Below are 25,160 nucleotides of genomic sequence, written 5' to 3'. Positions count from 1 at the left end.
TTGGAACCGTGGCCACTGTGCAGAACATACTTATGCGGTGCTCATCAGTGAAAGTTGATATTTGCTTGGTCGCCATTCATCCATTGCTTTTGGTCAGTGGAGAACATACTTAACTCCAAGAAGCTTGCGCCGGCTGAAATTGGTGCACATTCATCCATTGCTTTTGGACAGTGGTCACCCATCACTCACCAGCAGACAGAATGGCATGACCACTGCTCCAGCTCCTGCTCATCGTCACCGCCGCGGCAGCGGTGTGCTCAGGAACGACGACCGGCGCCGGAGCAGTTCCACGCGATGCTGTTCACGAACCTGACCAACGCCCTCGGGAGAGCTTCGGCTCTTGCCTCTTGCCTCTTGCCTCTCGCCCAAGTCATAAATCGCATGCGCACCCCGCACGCGGACGAATGCTTACTTCTTGTATATATAGAGATGGGGGCATATGGTGGAGAGAACAACTAGAGGGTGCAGTTAGCTGCGTGGTCCACGGGCAAAGACAAGGTCATGTCATAGATTGATGAGGTGGCGCAAGCTAGATCCTCCCACACTGAGCTGATGGTTATCCCTTGACACACATTCATTGATTTACATGAAAGACCATTAAGTGGTTGCTCTTGTTGCTCATGCCGCTGACCTCCGTCCAATATTATTTAGTGTGTACTTAAAGCTCCAATGCCACAAACATAATAAACGCTTCGTTACTTGTAGCACTATCAGTGGATGGATCGAGACCGGAGTAACTAATTACCCTGCAAAAATATAAAACTAATTACTCATCCTGTTTTCATATCATACTCCCTCTCTCTCAGTTTACAGGGCGTGCGCCTATCCCTAAGTCGTCAATTTGATCAATCTAATACAAGTTATATATTACAAAAAATATACCAATATAAACTATAGATGTACTATTTTCAAAAGGTATAATTTTTGTGTTATATAATTTATATTAGAGTGATAAAATTGGCAATCTAGATATACGCGTAGGACATGTAAAATGAAACAGAGGGAGTAGATAGATTAGATAGATAGATAAGCACTCACATTCTGAATCCGTTGTGATAACAAGCTCTTCCGGCTCACCGATGACAGCCAAGACGCATACCCATTGCTCTAGTTGTAGCTCTCATGACACATAATACTACTAGACTAGATTATGTGTAAAGTTGAGCTATTTTTGCTGGATGGATGGAACTATGTCTTTTGCTTTTTAGATTTATTATATTTGAAATTTAAGGATCGTTCCATTATGATATCAATTTATAGGACGGTACTAAAACAGACCTGAAAAATAAATGCCATGGTTCAACTAAAAAAAATTATAAACATTGAAAGCAAGCGCCCAAAGTCTACAGAATGAGATATGAACTTGTACTCTCTGGCCAAAATATAGATGTAGTTCATTCTGGAAGATTCGGACAACATTCTCATGCCACTCACCTGTCATCTTGTTTTGATCTCTCCTGATGATGCTTTGCCATTTCATTTGCATTCGAATTCTATCAAAAAAGGAATCAAATCGATGGATTGCGCACTATTTAAATCCAAATGGACCTGTAGAAAAACTTGGATCTAGACTGGTTCCATTGCTGCATACAAGCACACACTAACTTCATGCATGTCGATTCTGAAATTCACATTATGCACATTCAGTTTGAAATGTGGCTCATCCTGATTGAACAATTTGCAGATATAATCAACAAGTCCCCAATTGAGGAAACTTTCTCGCCGTCACCCGACGTGTTCATTGCATTGCAAAAGTCCAAGTGGTTGGGAATAACAACATGAACAGGGACTGGAAATTGAAGTAGGCCACCAGCCAAGAAACTAATCCATTTTTATCTTACATACAAAATCAGCAATCAGTAGCCATATCATTTAGCACACTCCCATAGCTACCAACCAACAAAGAAAAACACAATAATGCCTCCACATCTCGGCTCTTTGGCGCCTTGCCACTCTTGGGGGTAACGACATCGGCATCATCAATCTCTCACTGCCATGCATCATCTGCATCTGAAGTGCAACACATCCAGCAAGTCAAGAACACCACAAATCGAACAGAACAAGACAGAGGTATGATCCCATGTAATGTTCAAAGGACCAAGTCATGTCTCTAATAAACACAACACAAGACAGAGGTGAAGGTGCATGCCGACAAAAAAAATGAAGTGAAGGAAGGTCTTTGTAGAATGTAATACTACTACATATCCAGGGGAGATAAAGACTATGCAGGGCATATACACTTGGCAAGATCACAACTCCAAAACAGTTTAAGCAATATCACTTGTTGAAATCTCTAAAAAGACAAATATTTAGAAACGGAGGGGAGTACACATTAGCAACTAGAAAGAACAGAAGGTTTCAGTACCACAATTCTTCATCAAACTCTAGAAATCAGGAGGTAAAACAAAGTGTATATCATGTTCTTGACTCTAGAAATACATGTAACAGCCAAGGGAGCAACCAAATCGTCATCTGATTCTAAACAATCAAGTACATGTAAATAGTCTAGAGGAGGAACTAAGCAACCGGTAGCCAACTAAGAAGAACAAATATGTGGTGCAAGCAACAAGAAATTCCCAATTAGATTAGATGAATAGGCTTGTGTGCGTGCATGTGAAATTGAACATAGCATGTGGGAAGTAGGAACATAGCCGAACACAAGCATTACAAAAACAATTAGTATTCACCATTGGCATAGGGGTAAATCATGCTATTTAGTGAATCCAGTCCAAACATGCACATCACGTAATGAGATCATCTACTACAAAGATAATCCAACAGGCACACACAGTGATATCATGTAACCTATAGTGCGAATCAGAACTTATTTAGTGAATCAATAGACATTCACGATACCAAGGAAAGCATACAATTGCAGTTCTGAACGACTTGATGACAGAAGAAGCACAGCTAGAAGAGGAAACAAATAGAACATCCTAACAATTCTTGCCTTTATACAAACTGAGCACACCAACTCCTTATTTGTAGCAGAGGAAGACTATAGCCAGATGTCCAAGCACAAACAGAACCCTAGAAACTGCACCAGCACGATAGCCAGAGATGTGCATGAAGAAAAAGGAGAAGACATGGTGCTAACCAAAAGGAACCAGATAAGAGGCTGCCGCCTCCGTGGTTTGGAGCTCGCACCATCCTAGGTGAGTCTTTGATAACCAGTCATGTGTGTTTACCTGCAGAAAAAGAAGTGTGCGAATGTAAGAAACTGGATCAACATGCAGATAAACACTGGGAAACAACTACACACACATAAGCTCCATTGCTGTAGTAGAAACATTGACACGAGTCAGTATGAACGATGCTTGATGGATTTGCAATCACTTCATTTCTAAAAGTCTAGCAATCAAAGATCACTTCATTTCTACAAGTTGCACAGGCAAAATGCCAAACCACAAATTCTTCATACGTCTTGGACAAGAACAAGGTGTCCAGGAAAAAAAAGAGATGATGAACGGATTCATGGAGCACCTGGCACACCAAGATCATCTCATCTAGTATAGTAAACAACTAGAAACAACTAAGTTGCAGTGCCCCAGCTCGAGCTCGATGGCTGAGAGCACACTAACGAACATCACTTTTGGTTTGCTAGGACCAGCTCATAAATCGGCCATAGCTACAGTACTAGTTCCATATCAGGAAAAACACAAATTTTACTCGGTACTACCTACTTGGTGTTGGGGAACGTTGCAGAAAACAAAAAATTTCCTACGGTTTCACCAAGATCAATCTATGAGTTCATCTAGCAACGACAGAGAAGAGTGCATCTACATACCCTTGTAGATCGAGCGGAAGCGTTCAAGAGAACGGAGTTGAGGGAGTCGTACTTGTCGTGATCCAAATCACCGGAGATCCTAGCGCCGAACGGACGGCACCTCCGCGTTCAACACACGTACGGTCAGCGTGACGTCTCCTCCTTCTTGATCCAGCAAGGGGGAAGGAGAGGTTGATGAAGATCCAGCAGCACGACGGCGTGGTGGTGGATGCAGCAGGGATCCCGGCAGGGCTTCCCCAAGCGTTTGCGGGAGGGAGAGGTGTAGCAAGGTGGAAGGGAGGCGCCGAGTGCAAGGGTGCGGCTGTCCTCCCTCCCCCCCTCTTTATATAGGGACCCTTGGGGGGGCGCCGACCCTAGGAGATTGAATCTCCAAGGGGGGTGGCGGCCAAGGGGGTGCCTTGCCCCCCAAGGCAAGTGGAGGCGCCCCCTCCCCTAGGGTTCCCAACCCTAGGCGCAGGGGGGGCCCAAGGGGGGAGCACCAGCCCACCAGGGGCTGGTTCCCCTCCCACTTCAGCCCATGGGGCCCTCCGGGATGGGTGGCCCCACCCGGTGGACCCCCGGGACCCTTCCGGTGGTCCCGGTACAATATCGGTGACCCCCGAAACTTTCCCGATGGGCGAAACTCGACTTACCATATATATTTTTTTTACCTCCGGACCATTCTGGAACTCCTCGTGATGTCCAGGATCTCATCCGGGACTCCGAACAACTTTTGGTTTGCTGCATACAAATATCTCTACAACCCTAACATCACCGAACCTTAAGTGTGTAGACCCTACGGGTTCGGGAGACACGTAGACATGACCGAGACGGCTCTCCGGTCAATAACCAACAGCGGGATCTGGATACCCATGTTGGCTCCCACATGCTCCTCGATGATCTCATCAGATGAACCACGATGTCGAGGATTCAAGCAACCCCGTATACAATTCCCTTTGTCAATCGGTATGTTACTTGCTCGAGATTCGATCGTCGGTATCCCAATACCCCGTTCAATCTCGTTACCGGCAAGTCACTTTACTCGTACGCAATGCATGATCACATGACCAGACACTTGGTCACTTTGAGCTCATTATGATGATGCATTACCGAGTGGGCCCAGAGATACCTCTCCGTCATACGGAGTGACAAATCCCAGTCTCGATCCGTGTCAACCCAACAGACACTTTCGGAGATACCTGTAGTATACCTTTATAGTCACCCAGTTACGTTGTGACGTTTGGTACACCCAAAGCACTCCTACAGTATCCGGGAGTTACACGATCTCATGGTCTAAGGAAAAGATACTTGACACTGGAAAAGCTCTAGCAAACAAACTACACGATCGTGTGCTATGTTTAGGATTGGGTCTTGTCCATCACATCATTCTCCTAATGATGTGATCTCGTTATCAATGACATCCAATGTCCATAGTCAGGAAACCATGACTATATGTTGATCAACGAGCTAGTCAACTAGAGGCTCACTAGGGACATGTTGTGGTCTATGTATTCACACGTGTATTACGATTTTCGGATAATACAATTATAGCATGAATAAAAGACAATTATCATGAACAAGGAAATATAATAATAATCCTTTTATTATTGCCTCTAGGGCATATTTCCAACAGTCTCCCACTTGCACTAGAGCCAATAATCTAGTTACATTGTGATGAATCGAACACCCATAGAGTTCTGGTGTTGATCATATTTTTCTCGCGGAAGAGGTTTAGTCAATGGATCTGCGACATTCAGATCCGTATATACTTTGCAAATATCTATGTCTCCATCTTGAACATTTTCACGGATGGATTTGAAACGACGCTTGATGTGCCTGGTCTTCTTGTGAAACCTGGGCTCCTTGGCAAGGGCAATAGCTCCAGTGTTGTCACAGAAGAGAGTGATCGGCCCCGACGCATTGGGTATGACTCCTAGGTCGGTGATGAACTCCTTCATCCATATTGCTTCATGCGCTGCCTCCGAGGCTGCCATGTACTCCGCTTCACATGTAGATCCCGCCACGACGCTCTGCTTGCAATTGTACCAGCTTACTGCTCCACGATTCAACATATACACGTATCCGGTTTGTGACTTAGAGTCATCCAGATCTATGTCGAAGCTAGCATCAACGTAACCCTTTACAACGAGCTCTTCGTCACCTCCATAAACGAGAAACATGTCCTTTGTCCTTTTCAAGTACTTCAGGATATTCTTGACCGTTGTCCAGTGTTCCTTGCCGGGATTACTTTGGTACCTTCCTACCAAACTTACGGCAAGGTTTACATCAGGTCTGGTACACAGCATGGCATACATAATAGATCCTATGGTTGAGGCATAGGGGATGCCACTCATCTCTTCTTTATCTTCTGCCGTGGTCGGGCATTGAGCCGAGCTCAATCTCACACCTTAGAATACAGGCAAGAACCCTTTCTTGGACTGATCCATATTGAACTTCTTCAATATCTTATCAAGGTATGTGCTTTGTGAAAGACCTATGAGGCGTCTCGATCTATCCCTATAGATCTTGATGCCTAATATGTAAGCAGCTTCTCCAAGATCCTTCATTGAAAAACACTTATTCAAGTAGGCCTTAATGTTGTCCAAAAGTTCTATATCATTTCCCATCAAAAGTATGTCATCTACATATAATATGAGAAATGCTACATAGCTCCCACTCACTTTCTTGTAAACGCAGGCTTCTCCATAAGTCTGCATAAACCCAAACGCTTTGATCATCTCATAAAAGCGAATGTTCCAACTCCGAGATGCTTGCACCAGCCCATAAATGGATCGTTGGAGCTTGCATGCCTTGTTAGCATTCTTAGGATCGACAAAACCTTCCGGCTGCATCATATATAGTTCTTCCTTAAGATAGCTGTTAAGGAATGCCGTTTTGACGTCCATCTTCCATATCTCATAATCATAGTATGCGGCAATTGCTAACATGATTTGGACGGACTTCAGCTTCGCTACGGGAGAGAAAGTCTCATCGTAGTCAACCCCTTGAACTTGCTGATAACCCTTAGCGACAAGTCGAGCTTTATAGATGGTAACATTACCATCCGCGTCCGTCTTCTTCTTAAAGATCCATTTGTTTTCTATCGCTCGTCGATCATCGGGCAAGTCTGTCAAAGTCCATACTTTGTTTTCATACATGGATTCTATCTCGGATTGCATGGCTTCAAGCCATTTGTTGGAATCTGGGCCCGCCATCACTTCTTCATAGTTCGAAGGTTCACTAACAACATGATTTCCAGGACAGGGTTGCCATACCACTCTGGCGTGGAACGTGTCCTTGTGGACCTACGAAGTTCAGTAGCAACTTGATCCAAAGTACCTTGATCATCATCATTAATTTCCTCTCCAGTCGGTGTAGGCACCACAGGAACATTTTCCTGAGCTGCACTACTTTCCGGTTCAAGAGGTAGTACTTCATCGAGTTCTACTTTCCTCCCACTTACTCCTTTCGAGAGAAACTCTTTTTCCAGAAAGGATCCGTTCTTGGCAACAAAGATCTTGCCTTCGGATCTAAGGTAGAAGGTATACCCAATGGTTTCCTTAGGGTATCCTATGAAGACGCATTTTTCCGACTTGGGTTCGAGCTTTTTAGGTTGAAGTTTCTTGACATAAGCATCGCATACCCAAACTTTTAGAAACGACAGCTTAGGTTTCTTCCCAAACTATAATTCATACGGTGTCGTCTCAACGGATTTAGACAGAGCCCTATTTAAAGTGAATGTAGCTGTCTCTAGAGCGTATCCCCAAAATGATAGCGGTAAATCGGTAAGAGACATCATAGATCGCACCATATCCAATAGAGTGCGATTACGATGTTCGGACACACCATTACGCTGAGGTGTTCCAGGCGGCGTGAGTTGTAAAACGATTCCACATTTTCTTAAGTGCGTACCAAATTCGTGACTTAAATATTCTCCTCCACGATATGATCGCAAGAACTTTATCTTTCGGTCACGTTGATTCTCTACCTCATTCTGAAATTCCTTGAACTTTTCAAAGGTCACAGACTTGTGTTTCATCAAGTAGACATACCCATATCTACTTAAGTCATTAGTGAGAGTGAGAACATAACAATATCCTCCGCGAGCCTCAACGCTCATTGGACCGCACACATCAGTATGTATGATTTCCAATAAGTTGGTTGCTCGCTCCATTGTTCCGGAGAACGGAGTCTTGGTCATTTTTCCCATGAGGCATGGTTCGCATGTTTCAAATGATTCATAATCGAGAGACTCTAAGGGTGTGTTTGGTAGGGTGTATGAAGGGTGCATGAGCCCAAGAGTTCCCTTCTCGACCCACTTTTGGGTGTTTGGTAGAGTGTATGGAGGGTGCATGGGTCCACACTAGCTTAGCACAAATACACTAGAAGCATGCATGAAGAAAGCATGCATGAAGAGGGGTGTTGAGTTAAGCATGCATGAAGAGGGAACAACTATGCTTAGACGGGAACGCAACCAAACACACCCTAAGAGTCCATCTGCATGGAGCTTCTTCATGCGCTTGACACCAATGTGATCAAGGTGGCAGTGCCACAAGTATGTGGGACTATCGTCATCACCTTTACATCTTTTGGTATTCACACTATGAATATGTGTAACATTACATTCGAGATTCATTAAGAATCAACCATTGACCATCGGGGCATGACCATAAAACATATCTCTCATATAAATAGAACAACCATTATTCTCGGATTTAAATGAGTAGCCATCTCATATTAAACGAGATCCAGATACAATGTTCATGCTCAAACTTGGCACTAAATAACAATTATTGAGGTTTAAAACTAATCCCGTGGGTAAATGTGTTGGGGAACGTAGTAATTTCAAAATTTTCCTATGCACACGCAAGATCGTGGTGATGGCATAGCAACGAGAGGGGGGAGTGTTGTCCACGTACCCTCGTAGACCGTAAGCGGAAGCGTTATGACAACGCGGTTGATGTAGTCGTACGTCTTCATGATCCGACCGATCCAAGTATCGAACGTACGGCACCTCCGAGTTCAGCACACGTTCAGCTCGATGACGATCCCCGGGCTCCGATCTAGCAAAGCTTCGGGGATGAGTTCCGTCAGCATGACGGCGTGGTGACGATGATGTTCTACCGGCGCAGGGCTTCGCCTAAACTCCGCGACGATATGACCGAGGTGGAATATGATGGAGTGGGGCACCGCACACGGCTAAGGAACGATCCGTAGATCAACTTGTGTGTCTATGGGGTGCCCCCTGCCCCCGTATATAAAGGAGGGAGGGGGGAGGCTGGCCGGCCCTTGTTGGGCGTGCCAGGAGGAGGAGTCCTCCTCCTAGTAGGAGTAGGACTCCTCCTTTCCTACTCCTACTAGGAGGGGAAGGAAGGGGAAGAGGAGGGGAAGGAAAGAGGGGGGCGCCCCCCCCCCCTTCCTAGTCCAATTCGGACCAGAGGGAGAGGGGGCGTGTGGCCCTTCCTGGCCGCCCCTCTCTCTTCCCACCAAGGCCCATGTGGCCCATTAACTCTCCGGGAGGGGTTCCGGTAACCCTCCGGCACTCTGGTTTTCTCTGAAATCACCCGGAACACTTCCGGTGTTCGAATATAGTCGTTCAATATATCAATCTTTATGTCTCGACCATTTCGAGACTACTTGCCATGTCCGTGATCACATCCAAGACTCCGAACAAACTTCAGTACATCAAAACTTGTAAACTCATAATAAAACTGTCATCGTAACGTTAAGCATGCGGACCCTACGGGTTCGAGAACTATGTAGACATGACCTAGAACTATTCTCGGTCAATAACCAATAGCGGAACCTGGATGCCCATATTGGTTCCTACATATTCTACGAAGATCTTTATCGGTCAAACCGCATAACAACATACGTTGTTCCCTTTGTCATCGGTATGTTACTTGCCCGAGATTTGATCGTTGGTATCCAATACCTAGTTCAATCTCGTTACCGGCAAGTCTCTTTACTCGTTCTGTAACACATCATCTTATGACTAACTCATTAGTTATAATGCTTGCAAGGCTTAGGTGATGAGTATTACCGAGAGGTCCCAGAGATACCTCTCCGACAATCGGAGTGACAAAACCTAATCTCGAATTATGCCAACTCAACATGTACCTTCGGAAACACCTATAGAGCACCTTTATAATCACCCAGTTACGTTGTGACGTTTGGTAGCACACAAAGTGTTCTTCCGGTAAACGGGAGTTGCACAATCTCATAGTTGCAGGAACTTTGTATAAGTCATGAAGAAAGCAATAGCAACATACTAAACGATCAAGTGCTAGGCTAACGGAATGGGTCATGTCAATCACATCATTCTCCTAATGATGTGATCCCATTAATCAAATGACAACACATGTCTATAGTTAGGAAACATAACCATCTTTGATTAATGAGCTAGTCAAGTAGAGGCATACTAGTGACTTTATGTTTGCCTATGTATTCACACGTGTATCATGTTTCCGGTTAATACAATTCTAGCATGAATAATAAACATTTATCATGATATGAGGAAATAAATAATAACTTTATTATTGCCTCTAGGGCATATTTCCTTCAATCTCCCACTTGCACTAGAGTCAATAATCTAGATTACATAGTAATGATTCTAACACCCATGGAGTCTTGGTGCTGATCATGTTTTGCTCGTGAGAGAGGCTTAGTCAACGGGTCTGCAACATTCAGATCCGTATGTATCTTGCAAATCTCTATGTCTCCCACTTGGACTTGGTCCCGAATGGAATTGAAGCGTCTCTTGATGTGCTTGGTCCTCTTGTGAAATCTGGATTCCTTTGCCAAGGCAATTGCACCAGTATTGTCACAGAAGATTTTCATTGGTCCCGATGCACTAGGTATGACACCTAGATCGGAAATGAACTCCTTCATCCAGACTCCTTCATTTGCTGCTTCCGAAGCAGCTATGTACTCCGCTTCACATGTAGATCCCGCTACGATGCTTTATTTAGAACTGCACCAACTTACAGCTCCACCGTTTAATAAAAACACGTATCCGGTTTGCGATTTAGAATCGTCCAGATCAGTGTCAAAGCTTGCATCGACGTAACCGTTTACGACTAGCTCTTTGTCACCTCCATATATGAGAAACATATCCTTAGTCCTTTTCAGGTATTTCAGGATGTTCTTGACCGCTGTCCAGTGATCCACTCCTGGATTACTTTGGTACCTTCCTGCCAAGCTTATTGCTAAGCATACGTCAGGTCTGGTACACAGCATTGCATACATGATAGAGCCTATGGCTGAAGCATAGGGAACATTTTTCATTTTCTCTCTATCTTCTGCTGTGGTCGGGCATTGAGTTTGACTCAACTTCACACCTTGTAGCACAGGCAAGAATCCTTTCTTTGCCTGATCCATTTTGAACTTTTTCAAAATTTTGTCAAGGTATGTGCTTTGTGAAAATCCTATTAAGCGTCTTGATCTATCTCTATAGATCTTGATGCCCAATATGTAAGCAGCTTCACCGAGGTCTTTCATTGAAAAACTTTTATTCAAGTATCCTTTTATGCTATCCAGAAATTCTATATCATTTCCAATTAATAATATGTCATCTACATATAAAATTAGAAATGCTACAGAGCTCCCACTCACTTTCTTGTAAATAAAGGCTTCTCCAAAAGTCTGTATAAAACCATATGCTTTGATCACACTATCAAAGCGTTTATTCCAACTCCGAGATGCTTGCACCAGTCCATAAATGGAACGCTGGAGCTTGCACACTTTGTCAGCACCTTTTGGATCAACAAAACCTTCCGGCTGCATCATATACAACTCTTCTTCTAGAAATCCATTCAAGAATGCAGTCTTGACATCCATTTGCCAAATTTCATAATCATGAAATGCAGCAATAGCTAACATGATTCGGACGGACTTAAGCATCGCTACGGGTGAGAAAGTCTCATCGTAGTCAACCCCTTGAACTTGTCGAAAACCTTTTGCAACAAGTCGAGCTTTATAGACAGTTATATTACCATCAGTGTCAGTCTTCTTCTTAAAGATCCATTTATTCTCAATGGCTTGCCAATCATCGGGCAAGTCAACCAAAGTCCATACTTTGTTTTCATACATGGATCCCATCTCAGATTTCATGGCTTCTAGCCATTTTGTGGAATCCGGGCTCATCATCGCTTCCTCATAGTTCGTAGGTTCATCATGGTCAAGTAACATGACTTCCAGAATAGGATTACCGTACCACTCTGGTGCGGATCTTACTCTAGTAGACCTACGAGGTTCAGTAGAAACTTGATCTGAAGTTTCATGATCATTATCATTATCTTCCTCACTAATTGGTGTAGTTGTCACAGGAACTGGTTCTCGTGATGAACTACTTTCCAATAAGGGAGTAGATACAGTTATCTCATCAAGTTCTACTTTCCTCCCACTCACTTCTTTCGAGAGAAACTCCTTCTCTAGAAAGGATCCATTCTTAGCAACGAATGTCTTGCCTTCGGATCTGTGATAGAAGGTGTACCCAATAGTCTCTTTTGGGTATCCTATGAAGACACATTTCTTCGATTTAGGTTCGAGCTTATCTGGTTGAAGTTTCTTCACATAAGCATCGCAGCCCCAAACTTTAAGAAACGACAACTTTGGTTTCTTGCCAAACCACAGTTCATAAGGCGTCGTTTCAACGGATTTTGATGGTGCCCTATTTAACGTGAATGCGGCCGTCTCTAAAGCATAACCCCAAAACGATAGCGGTAAATCAGTAAGAGACATCATAGATCGCACCATATCAAGTAAAGTACGATTACGACGTTCGGACACACCATTTCGTTGTGGTGTTCCAGGTGGCGTGAGTTGCGAAACTATTCCACATTGTTTCAAGTGTAGGCCAAACTCATAAGTCAAATATTCTCCTCCACGATCAGATCGTAGAAATTTTATTTTCTTGTTACGATGATTTTCTACTTCACTCTGAAATTCTTTGAACCTTTCAAATGTTTCAGACTTGTGTTTCATCAAGTAGATATACCCATATCTGCTCAAATCATCTGTGAAGGTGAGAAAATAACGATACCCTCCGCGAGCCTCAACATTCATTGGGCCACAAACATCAGTATGTATGATTTCCAACAAATCAGTTGCTTGCTCCATAGTTCCGGAGAATGGCGTTTTAGTCATCTTGCCCATAAGGCACGGTTCGCAAGTACCAAGTGATTCATAATCAAGTGATTCCAAAAGTCCATCAGTATGGAGTTTCTTCATGCGCTTTACACCGATATGACCCAAACGGCAGTGCCACAAATAAGTTGCACTATCATTATTAACTCTGCATCTTTTGGTTTCAACACTATGAATATGTGTATCACTACTATCGAGATTTAATAAAAATAGACCACTCTTCAAGGGTGCATGACCATAAAAGATATTACTCATATAAATAGAACAACCATTATTCTCTGATTTAAATGAATAACCGTCTTGCATCAAACAAGATCCAGATATAATGTTCATGCTCAACGCTGGCACCAAATAACAATTATTCAGGTCTAAAACTAATCCCGAAGGTAGATGTAGAGGTAGCGTGCCGACCGCGATCACATCGACTTTGGAACCATTTCCCACGCGCATCGTCACCTCGTCCTTGGCTAGTGCTTGCTTATTCCGTAGTCCCTGTTTCGAGTTGCAAATATTAGCAACAGAACCAGTATCAAATACCCAGGTGCTACTACGAGCTCTAGTTAGGTACACATCAATAACATGTATATCACATATACCTTTGTTCACTTTGCCATCCTTCTTATCCGCCAAATACTTGGGGCAGTTCCGCTTCCAGTGACCAGTCTGCTTGCAGTAGAAACACTCAGTTTCAGGCTTAGGTCCAGACTTGGGTTTCTTCTCTTGAGCAGCAACTTGCTTGCTGTTCTTCTTGAAGTTCCCCTTCTTCTTCCCTTTGCCCTTTTTCTTGAAACTAGTGGTCTTGTTGACCATCAACACTTGATGCTCCTTCTTGATTTCTACCTCCGCAGCTTTTAGCATTGCGAAGAGCTCGGGAATAGTCTTGTTCATTCCTTGCATATTATAGTTCATCACAAAGCTCTTGTAGCTTGGTGGCAGTGATTGGAGAATTCTGTCAATGACGCTATCATCCGGAAGATTAACTCCCAGTTGAATTAAGTGATTATTATACCCAGACATTTTGAGTATATGTTCACTGACAGAACTATTCTCCTCCATCTTGCAGCTGTAGAACTTATTGGAGACTTCATATCTCTCAATCCGGGCATTTGCTTGAAATATTAACTTCAACTCCTGGAACATCTCATATGCTCCATGACGTTCAAAACGTCGTTGAAGACCCGGTTCTAAGCCGTAAAGCATGGCACACTGAACTATAGAGTAGTCATCAGCTTTGCTCTGCCAGACGTTCTTAACGTCGTCAGTTGCATCAGCAGCAGGCCTGGCACCCAGCGGTGCTTCTAGGACGTAATTTTTCTGTGCAGCAATGAGAATAATCCTCAGGTTATGGACCCAGTCCGTGTAATTGCTACCATCATCTTTCAACTTTGCTTTCTCAAGGAATGCATTAAAATTCAACGGAACAACAGCACGAGCCATCTATCTACAAACAAACATAGACAAGCAAAATACTATCAGGTACTAAGTTCATGATAAATTTAACTTCAATTAATCATATTACTTAAGAACTCCCACTTAGATAGATATCTCTCTAGTCATCTAAGTGATCACGTGATCCAAATCAACTAAACCATAACCGATCATCACGTGAGATGGAGTAGTTTTCAATGGTGAACATCACTATGTTGATCATATCTACTATATGATTCACGCTCGACCTTTCGGTCTCCGTGTTCCGAGGCCATATCTGCATATGCTAAGCTCGTCAAGTTTAACCTGAGTATTCTGCGTGTGCAAAACTGGCCTGTACCCGTTGTAGATGGACGCAGAGCTTATCACACCCGATCATCACGTGGTGTCTGGGCACGACGAACTTTGGCAACGGTGCATACTCAGGGAGAACACTTCTTGATAATTTTAGTGAGAGATCATCTTAAAATGCTATCGTCAATCAAAGCAAGATAAGATGCATAAAGGATAAACATCACATGCAATCAATATAAGTGATATGATATGGCCATCATCATCTTGTGCTTGTGATCTCCATCTTCGAAGCACCGTCATGATCACCATCGTCACCGGCGCGACACCTTGATCTTCATCGTAGCATCGTTGTCGTTTACGCCATCTATTGCTTCTACGACTATCGCTACCGCTTAGTGATAAAGTAAAGCAATTACAGGGCGTTTGCATTTCATACAATAAAGCGACAACCATATGGCTCCTGCCAGTTGCCGATAACTTCGGTTACAAAACATGATCATCTCATACAATAAAATATAGCATCACGTCTTGACCATATCACATCACAACATGCCCTGCAAAAACAAGTTAGACGTCCTCTACTTTGTTGTTGCAAATTTTACGTGGCTGCTACAGGCTGAGCAAGAACCGTTCTTACCTACGCATCAAAACCACAACGATAGTTCGTCAAGTTAGTGCTGTTTTAACCTTCGCAAGGACCGGGCGTAGCCACACTCGGTTCAACTAAAGTGAGAGAGACAGACACCCGCCAGCCACCTTTAAGCACGAGTGCTCGTAACGGTGAAACCAGTCTCGCGTAAGCGTACGCGTAATGTCGGTCCGGGCCGCTTCATCTGACAATGCCGCTGAACCAAAGTATGACATGCTGGTAAGCAGTATGACTTATATCGCCCACAACTCACTTGTGTTCTACTCGTGCATATGACATCTACGCATAAAACCAGGCTCTGATGCCACTATTGGGGAACGTAGTAATTTCAAAATTTTCCTACGCACACGCAAGATCATGGTGATGGCATAGCAACGAGAGGGGAGAGTGTTGTCCACGTACCCTCGTAGACCGTAAGTGGAAGCGTTATGAAAACGCGGTTGATGTAGTCGTACGTCTTCACGATCCGACCGATCCAAGTACCGAACGTACGACACCTCCGAGTTCAGCACACGTTCAGCTCGATGACGATCCCCGGGCTCCGATCCAGCAAAGCTTCGGGGATGAGTTCCGTCAGCACGACGGCGTGGTGACGATGATGTTCTACCGGCGCAGGGCTTCGCCTAAACTCCGCGACGATATGACCGAGGTGGAATATGGTGGAGGGGGGCACCGCACACGGCTAAGGAACGATCCGTAGATCAACTTGTGTGTCTATGGGGTGCCCCCTGCCCCCGTATATAAAGGAGGGAGGGGGGAGGCCGGCCGGCCCTTGTTGGGCGCGCCAGGAGGAGGAGTCCTCCTCCTAGTAGGAGTATGACTCCTCCTTTCCTACTCCTACTAGGAGGGGAAGGAAGGGGGAGAGGAGGGGAAGGAAAGAGGGGGGCGCCGCCCCCCCCCCTTCCTAGTCCAATTCGGACCAGAGGGAGAGGGGGCGTGTGGCCCTTCCTGGCCGCCCCTCTCTCTTCCCACCAAGGCCCATGTGGCCCATTAACTCTCCGAGAGGGGTTCCAGTAACCCTCCGGCACTCCGGTTTTCTCCGAAATCACCCGGAACACTTCCGGTGTCCGAATATAGTCGTCCAATATATCAATATTTATGTCTCGACCATTTCGAGACTCCTCGTCATGTCCGTGATCACATCCGAGACTCCGAACAAACTTCGGTACATCAAAACTTGTAAACTCATAATAAAACTGTCATCGTAACGTTAAGCGTGCGGACCCTACGGGTTCGAGAACTATGTAGACATGACCTAGAACTATTCTCGGTCAATAACCAATAGCGGAACCTAGATGCCCATATTGGTTCCTACATATTCTACGAAGATCTTTATCGGTCAAACCGCATAACAACATACGTTGTTCCCTTTGTCATCGGTATGTTACTTGCCCGAGATTTGATCGTCGGTATCCAATACCTAGTTCAATCTCATTACCGGCAAGTCTCTTTACTCGTTCTGTAACACATCATCTTATAACTAACTCATTAGTTATAATGCTTGCAAGGCTTAGGTGATGAGTATTACCGAGAGGGCCCAGAGATACCTCTCTGACAATCGGAGTGAAAAAAACTAATCTCGAATTATGCCAACTCAACATGTACCTTCGGAAACACCTGTAGAGCACCTTTATAATCACCCAGTTACGTTGTGACGTTTGGTAGCACACAAAGTGTTCTTCCGGTAAACGGGAGTTGCACAATCTCATAGTTGCAGGAACTTTGTATAAGTCATGAAGAAAGCAATAGCAACATACTAAACGATCAAGTGCTAGGCTAACGGAATGGGTCATGTCAATCACATCATTCTCCTAATGATGTGATCCCAATAATCAAATGACAACACATGTCTATAGTTAGGAAACATAACCATCTTTGATTAATGAGCTAGTCAAGTAGAGGCATACTAGTGACTTTATGTTTGTCTATGTATTCACACGTGTATCATGTTTCCGGTTAATACAATTCTAGCATGAATAATAAACATTTATCATGATATGAGGAAATAAATAATAACTTTATTATTGCCTCTAGGGCATATTTCCTTCAAAATGTAGAGGTAGCGTGCCTTCTTGTCCGCTAAGTATTTGGGGCAGTTCCGCTTCTAGTGACCCTTCCCTTTGCAATAAAAGCACTCAGTCTCAGGCTTGGGTCCATTCTTTGACTTCTTCCCGGCAACTGGCTTACCGGGCGCGGCAACATCCTTGCCTTCCTTCTTGAAGTTCTTCTTACACTTGTCTTTCTTGAACTTGGTGGTTTTATTGACCATCAACACTTGATGTTCCTTTTTGATTTCTACCTCTGCTGACTTCAGCATTGAAAATACTTCAGGAATAGTTTTCACCATCCCCTGCATATTTTAGTTCATCATAAAGCTCTTGTAGCTCGGTGGGAGCGACTGAAGGATTCTGTCAATGACCGCCTCGTCCGGGAGGTTAATGTCCAGCTGGGACAGGCGGTTGTGCAACCCAGACATTTTGAGTATGTGCTCACTGACAGAAATATTTTCCTCCATCTTACAACTATAGAACTTGTCAGAGACTTCATATCTCTCGACCCAGGCATGAGCTTGGAAAACCATTTTCAGCTCCTCGAACATCTCATATGCTCCGTGTTGCTCAAAACAATTTTGGAGCCCCGGTTCTAAGCTGTAAAGCATGCCGCACTGAATGAGGGAGTAATCATCAGCACGTGACTGCCAAGCGTTCATAACGTCTTGGTTCTCTGGGATGGGTGCTTCACCTAGCGGTCCTTGTAGGACATATGCTTTCTTGGCAGCTATGAGGATGATCCTCAGGTTCCGGACCCAGTCCGTATAGTTGTTGCCATCATCTTTCAGCTTGGTTTTCTCTAGGAACGCGTTGAAGTTCATGTTGACATGAGTGTTGGCCATTTGATCTACAAGACATTTTTGCAAAGATTTTAGACTAAGTTCATGATAATTAAGTTCATCTAATCAAATTATTTAATGAACTCCCACTCAAATTTGACATCCCTCTAGTCATCTAAGTGTTACATGATCCGAGTCGACTAGGCCGTGTCCGATCATCACATGAGACGGACTAGTCATCATCGGTGAACATCTCCATGTTGATCGTATCTTTCATACAACTCATGTTCGACCTTTCGGTCTCTTGTGTTCCGAGGCCATGTCTGTACATGCTAGGCTCGTCAAGTTAACCTAAGTGTTTTGCATGTGTAAATCTGTCTTACACCCATTGTATGTGAACGTTAGAATCTATCACACCCGATCATCACGTGGTACTTCGAAACAACGAACTGTCGCAACGCCGCACAGTTAGGGGGAACACTTTCTTGAAATTATTATGAGGGATCATCTTATTTACTACCGTCGTTCTAAGTAAACAAGATGCAAAAACATGATAAACATCACATGTAATCAAATAGTAGTGACATGATATGGCCAATATCATATAGCTCCTTTGATCTCCATCTTCGGGGCTCCATGATCATCTTCGTCACCGGCATGACACCATGATCTCCATCATCATGATCTCCATCATCGTGTCTCCATCAAGTTGCTCGCCAACTATTACTTCTACTACTATAGCTAACGGTTTAGAAATAAAGTAAAGTAATTACATGGCGTTAAATCATTGACACGCAGGTCATACAATAATTAAGACAACTCCTATGGCTCCTGCCGGTTGTCATACTCATCGACATGCAAGTCGTGATTCCTATTACAAGAACATGATCTCATACAACACAATATATCATTCATCATCCATCACAACTTTTGGCCATATCACATCACAAAGCAATTGCTGCAAAAACAAGTTAGACGTCCTCTAATTGTTGTTGCATCTTTTATGTGGCTGCAATAGGGTTCTAGCAAGAACGTTTTCTTACCTACGAAAAAGCCACAATGTGATTTGTCAACTTCTATTTACCCTTCATAAGGACCCTTTTCATCGAATCCGCTCCAAATAAAGTGGGAGAGACACACACCCGCTAGCCACCTTATGCAACTAGTGCATGTCAGTCAGTGGAACCTGTCTCACGTACGGTTTCACCAAGATCAATCTATGAGTTCATCTAGCAACGAGAGAGAAGAGTGCATCTGCATACCCTTGTAGATCGAGCGGAAGCGTTCAAGAGAACGTAGTTGAGGGAGTCGTACTCGTCGTGATCCAAATCACCGGAGATCCTAGCGCCGAACGGCCGGCACCTCCGCGTTCAACACACGTACGGTCAGCGTGACGTCTCCTCCTTCTTGATCCATCAAGGGGGAAGGAGAGGTTGATGAAGATCCATCAGCACGACGGCATGGTGGTGGATGCAGCAGGGATCCCGGCAGGGCTTCGCCAAGCGTTTGCGGGAGGGAGAGGTGTAGCAAGGGGGAAGGGAGGCGCCAAGTGCAAGGGTGCGGCTGCCCTCCCTCCCTCCCTCTTTATATAGGGACCCTTGGGGGGCGCCGGCCCTAGGAGATTGAATTTCCAAGGGGGGGTGGCGGCCAAGGGGGTGCCTTGCCCCCCAAGGCAAGTGGAGGCGCCCCCTTCCCTAGGGTTCCCAACCCTAGGCGCAGGGGTGTTGGGGAACGTTGCAGAAAATTAAAATTTTTCCTACGGTTTCACCAAGATCCATCTATGAGTTCATCTAAGCAACGAGTCTAGGGAGAGAGTTTGCATCTACATACCACTTGTAGATCGCGTGCGGAAGCTTGCAAGGTGATGATGTAGTCGTACTCGACGTGATCCAAATCACCGATGACCAGCGCCGAACGGACGGCACCTCCGCGTTCAACACACGTACGGGACGGGAGACGTCTCCTCCTTCTTGATCCAGCAAGGGGGAGGAGAGGTTGATGAAGATCCAGCAGCACGACGGCGTGGTGGTGGATGCAGGGCGTCACAGCAGCAGGGCTTCGCCGAGACTACGAGGGAGAGACGTAACGGGGGGGAGGTGGAGGCGCCAGGGGCTGGTGTATGAAGTCCCTCCTCTTCCCCACTATATATAGGGGTGCCAGGGGGGCGCCGGCCCTAGTAGATGAGATCTACTAGGGGGGGGCGGCGGCCTAGGGGAGGTTTCCCTCCCCCCCAAGGCACCTAGGGGTGCCTTCCACCACTAGGACTCCTCCTAGGTGGAAACCCTAGGCGCATGGGCCTATAGGGGCTGGTGCCCTTGGCCCATGATGGCCAAGGCGCACCCCCTACAGCCCATGTGGACCCCCGGGACAGGTGGCCCCACCCGGTGGACCCCCGGGACCCTTCCGGTGGTCCCGGTACAATACCGATAACCCCGAAACTTGTCCCGATGCCCGAAATAGCACTTCCTATATATAATTCTTTACCTCCGGACCATTCCGGAACTCCTCGTGACGTCCGGGATCTCATCCGGGACTCCGAACAACATTCGGGCTTCTGCATATCCATATCTTCATAACCCTAGCGTCACCGAACCTTAAGTGTGTAGACCCTACGGGTTCGGGAGACATGCAGACATGACCGAGACGCTCTCAGTCAATAACCATCAGCGGGATCTGGATACCCATGATGGCTCCCACATGCTCCTCGATGTTGTCATCGGATGAACCACGATGTCGAGGATTCGACCAAACCCTGTATGCAATTCCCTTTGTCAATCGGTACGTTACTTGCCCGAGACTCGATCGTCGGTATCCCAATACCTTGTTCAGTCTCGTTACCGGCAAGTCACTTTACTCATACCGTAATGCATGATCCCGTGTCCAACACCTTGGTCACATTGAGCTCAATATGATGATGCATTACCGAGTGGGCCCAGAGATACCTCTCCGTCATACGGAGTGACAAATCCCAGTCTCGATCCGTGTCAACCCAACAGCTACTTTCGGAGATACCTGTAATGTACCTTTATAGTCACCCAGTTACGTTGTGACGTTTGATACACCCAAGGCACTCTTACGGTATCCGGGAGTTACACGATCTCATGGTCGAAGGAAGAGATACTTGACACTTGCAAAGCTCTAGCAAAACGAACTACACGATCTTTTATGCTATGCTTAGGATTGGGTCTTGTCCATCACATCATTCTCCTAATGATGTGATCCCGTTATCAACGACATCCAATGTCCATAGTCAGGAAACCATGACTATCTGTTGATCACAACGAGCTGGTCAACTAGAGGCTTACCAGGGACATAGTGTGGTCTAAGTATTCACACGTGTATTACGATTTCCGGATAATACAGTTATAGCATGAATAAAAGACAATTATCATGAACAATGAAATATAATAATACTTTTATTATTGCCTCTAGGGCATATTTCCAACAGTCTCCCACTTGCACTAGAGTCACCAATCTAGTTACATTGTGATGAATCGAACACCCATAGAGTTCTGGTGTTGATCATGTTTTGCACGCGAGAGAGGTTTAGTCAGCGGATCTGCGACATTCAGATCCGTGTGCGCTTTGCAAATCTCTATGTCTCCATCTTGAACATTTTCACGGATGGAGTTGAAATGACGCTTGATGTGCCTGGTCTTCTTGTGAAACCTGGGCTCCTTTGCGAGGGCAATAGCTCCAGTGTTGTCACAGAAGAATTTGATCGGCCCCGGCGCATTGGGTATGACTCCTAGGTCGGTGATGAACTCCTTCACCCAAATCGCTTCATGTGCTGCCTCCGAGGCTGCCATGTACTCCGCTTCACACGTAGATCCCGCCACGACGCTCTGCTTGCAGCTGCACCAGCTTACTGCTCCACCATTCAACATATACACGTATCCGGTTTGTGACTTAGAGTCATCCAGATCTGAGTCGAAGCTAGCGTCGATGTAACCCTTTACGACGAGCTCTTCGTCTCCTCCATAAACGAGAAACATGTCCTTTGTCCTTTTCAGGTACTTCAGGATATTCTTGACCGCTGTCCAGTGTTCCTTGCCGGGATTACTTTGGTATCTTGCTACCAAACTTACGACAAGGTTTACATCGGGTCTGGTACACAGCATGGCATACATAATAGATCCTATGGCTGAAGCATAGGGGATGACACTCATCTCTTCTTTATCTTTTGCCGTGGTCGGTGACTGAGCTGAGCTCAGTCTCATACCTTGTAACATAGGCAAGAACCCCTTCTTGGACTGATCCATTCTGAATCTCTTCAAAATCTTATCAAGGTATGTGCTTTGTGAAAGACCTATGAGGCGTCTCGATCTATCTCTATAGATCTTGATGCCTAATATGTAAGTAGCTTCTCCAAGGTCCTTCATTGAAAAACACTTATTCAAGTAGGCCTTAATGATGTCCAGAAATTCTATATTATTTCCCATCAGGAGTATGTCATCTACATATAATATGAGAAATGCTACAGAGCTTCCACTCACTTTCTTGTAAACGCAGGCTTCTCCATAAGTCTGCATAAACCCAAATGCTTTGATCATCTCATCAAAGCGAATGTTCCAACTCCGAGATGCTTGCACCAGTCCATAAATGGATCGCTGGAGCTTGCATACTTTGTTAGCGTTCCGAGGATCGACAAAACCTTCCGGCTGCATCATATACAGTTCTTCCTTAAGATGCCCGTTAAGGAATGTTGTTTTGACGTCCATCTGCCATATCTCATAATCATAGTATGCGGCAATTGCTAACATGATTCGGACGGACTTTAGCTTCGCTACGGGAGAGAATGTCTCGTCGTAGTCAATCCCTTGAACCTGTCGATAACCCTTAGCGACAAGTCGAGCTTTATAGATGGTAATATTACCATCCGCGTCCGTCTTCTTCTTAAAGATCCATTTGTTTTCTATCCCTCGCCGATCATCGGGCAAGTCTGTCAAAGTCCATACTTTGTTTTCATACATGGATTCTATCTCGGATTTCATGGCTTCAAGCCATTTGTTGGAATCCGGGCCCGCCATTGCTTCTTCATAGTTCGAAGGTTCATTGTTGTCTAACAACATGATTTCCAGGACAGGGTTGCCGTACCACTCTGGTGCGGAACGTGTCCTTGTGGACCTACGAAGTTCAGCAGTAACTTGATCCGAAGTACCTTGATCATTATCATTGTTTTCCTCTTCAGTTGGTGTGGGCATCACAGGAACGGTTTCCTGCGCTGCGCCACTTTCCCGCTCAAGAGGTAGTACTTCATCGAGTTCTACTTTCCTCCCACTTACTTCTTTCGAGAGAAACTCTTTTTCCAGAAAGCATCCGTTCTTGGCAACAAAGATCTTGCCTTCGGATCTTAAGTAGAAGGTGTACCCGACAGTTTCCTTAGGGTATCCTATGAATACGCATTTTTCCGACTTGGGTTCGAGCTTTTCAGGTTGAAGTTTCTTGACATAAGCATCGCATCCCCAAACTTTTAGAAACGACAGCTTAGGTTTCTTTCCAAACCATAATTCATACGGTGTCGTCTCAACGGATTTAGACGGTGCCCTATTTAAAGTGAATATAGCTGTCTCTAGAGCGTATCCCCAAAATGATAGTGGTAAATCGGTAAGAGACATCATAGACCGCACCATATCCAATAGAGTGCGATTACGACGTTCGGACACACCGTTTCGCTGAGGTGTTCCAGGCGGCATGAGCTGTGAAACGATTCCACATTTCTTTAAGTGTGTACCAAATTCGTGACTTAAGTATTCTCCTCCACGATCTGATCGTAAGAATTTTATCTTTCGGTCACGTTGATTCTCCACCTCATTCTGAAATTCCTTGAACTTTTCAAAGGTCTCAGACTTGTGTTTCATTAAGTAGACATACCCATATCTACTCAAGTCATCTGTGAGAGTGAGAACATAACGATATCCTCCGCGAGCCTCAACGCTCATTGGACCGCACACATCGGTATGTATGATTTCCAACAAGTTGGTTGCTCGCTCCATTGTTCCGGAGAACGGAGTCTTGGTCATTTTGCCCAAGAGGCATGGTTCGCACGTGTCAAACGATTCATAATCAAGAGACTCTAAAAGTCCATCGGCATGGAGCTTCTTCATGCGCTTGACACCAATGTGACCAAGGCGGCAGTGCCACAAGTATGTGGGACTATCGTTATCAACTTTAAATCTTTTGGCATCTACACTATGAACATGTGTAATATTACGCTCAAGATTCATTAAGAATAAACCATTGACCATCGGAGCATGACCATAAAACATATCTCTCATATAAATCGAACAACCATTATTCTCAGACTTAAATGAGTAGCCATCTCGTATTAAACGAGATCCAGATACAATGTTCATGCTCAAACTTGGCACTAAATAACAATTATTAAGGTTCAAAACTAATCCCGTAGGTAAATGTAGAGGCAGCGTGCCGACGGCGATCACATCGACTCTGGAACCATTCCCGACGCGCATCGTCACCTCGTCCTTTGCCAGTCTCCGTTTATTCCGCAGCTCCTGCTGTGAGTTACAAATATGAGCAACGACACCGGTATCAAATACCCAGGAGTTACTACGATTACGGGTAAGGTACACATCAATCACATGTATATCAAATATACCTTTGGTGTTGCCGGCCTTCTTATCCGCTAAGTATTTGGGGCAGTTCCGCTTCCAGTGACCCTTCCCCTTGCAATAAAAGCACTCAGTCTCAGGCTTGGGTCCATTCTTTGACTTCTTCCCGGTAACTGGCTTACCAGGCGCGGCAACATCTTTGCCGTCCTTCTTGAAGTTCTTCTTACCCTTGCCCTTCTTGAACTTAGTGGTCTTATTGACCATCAACACTTGATGTTCTTTCTTGATTTCAGCCTCTGCTGACTTCAGCATCGAGAACACTTCAGGAATGGTCTTTTCCATTCCCTGCATGTTGTAGTTCATCACAAAGCTCTTGTAGCTTGGTGGGAGCGACTGGAGGATTCTGTCAATGACCGCCTCATCTGGGAGGTTAATGTTCAGATGGGTCATACGGTTGTGCAACCCAGACATCTT

The sequence above is a fragment of the Triticum aestivum genome, chromosome 4B (genome assembly GCF_018294505.1).
Source record: "Triticum aestivum cultivar Chinese Spring chromosome 4B, IWGSC CS RefSeq v2.1, whole genome shotgun sequence".
NCBI lineage: Eukaryota > Viridiplantae > Streptophyta > Magnoliopsida > Poales > Poaceae > Triticum > Triticum aestivum.
This window is presented reverse-complemented; position numbering follows the sequence as displayed.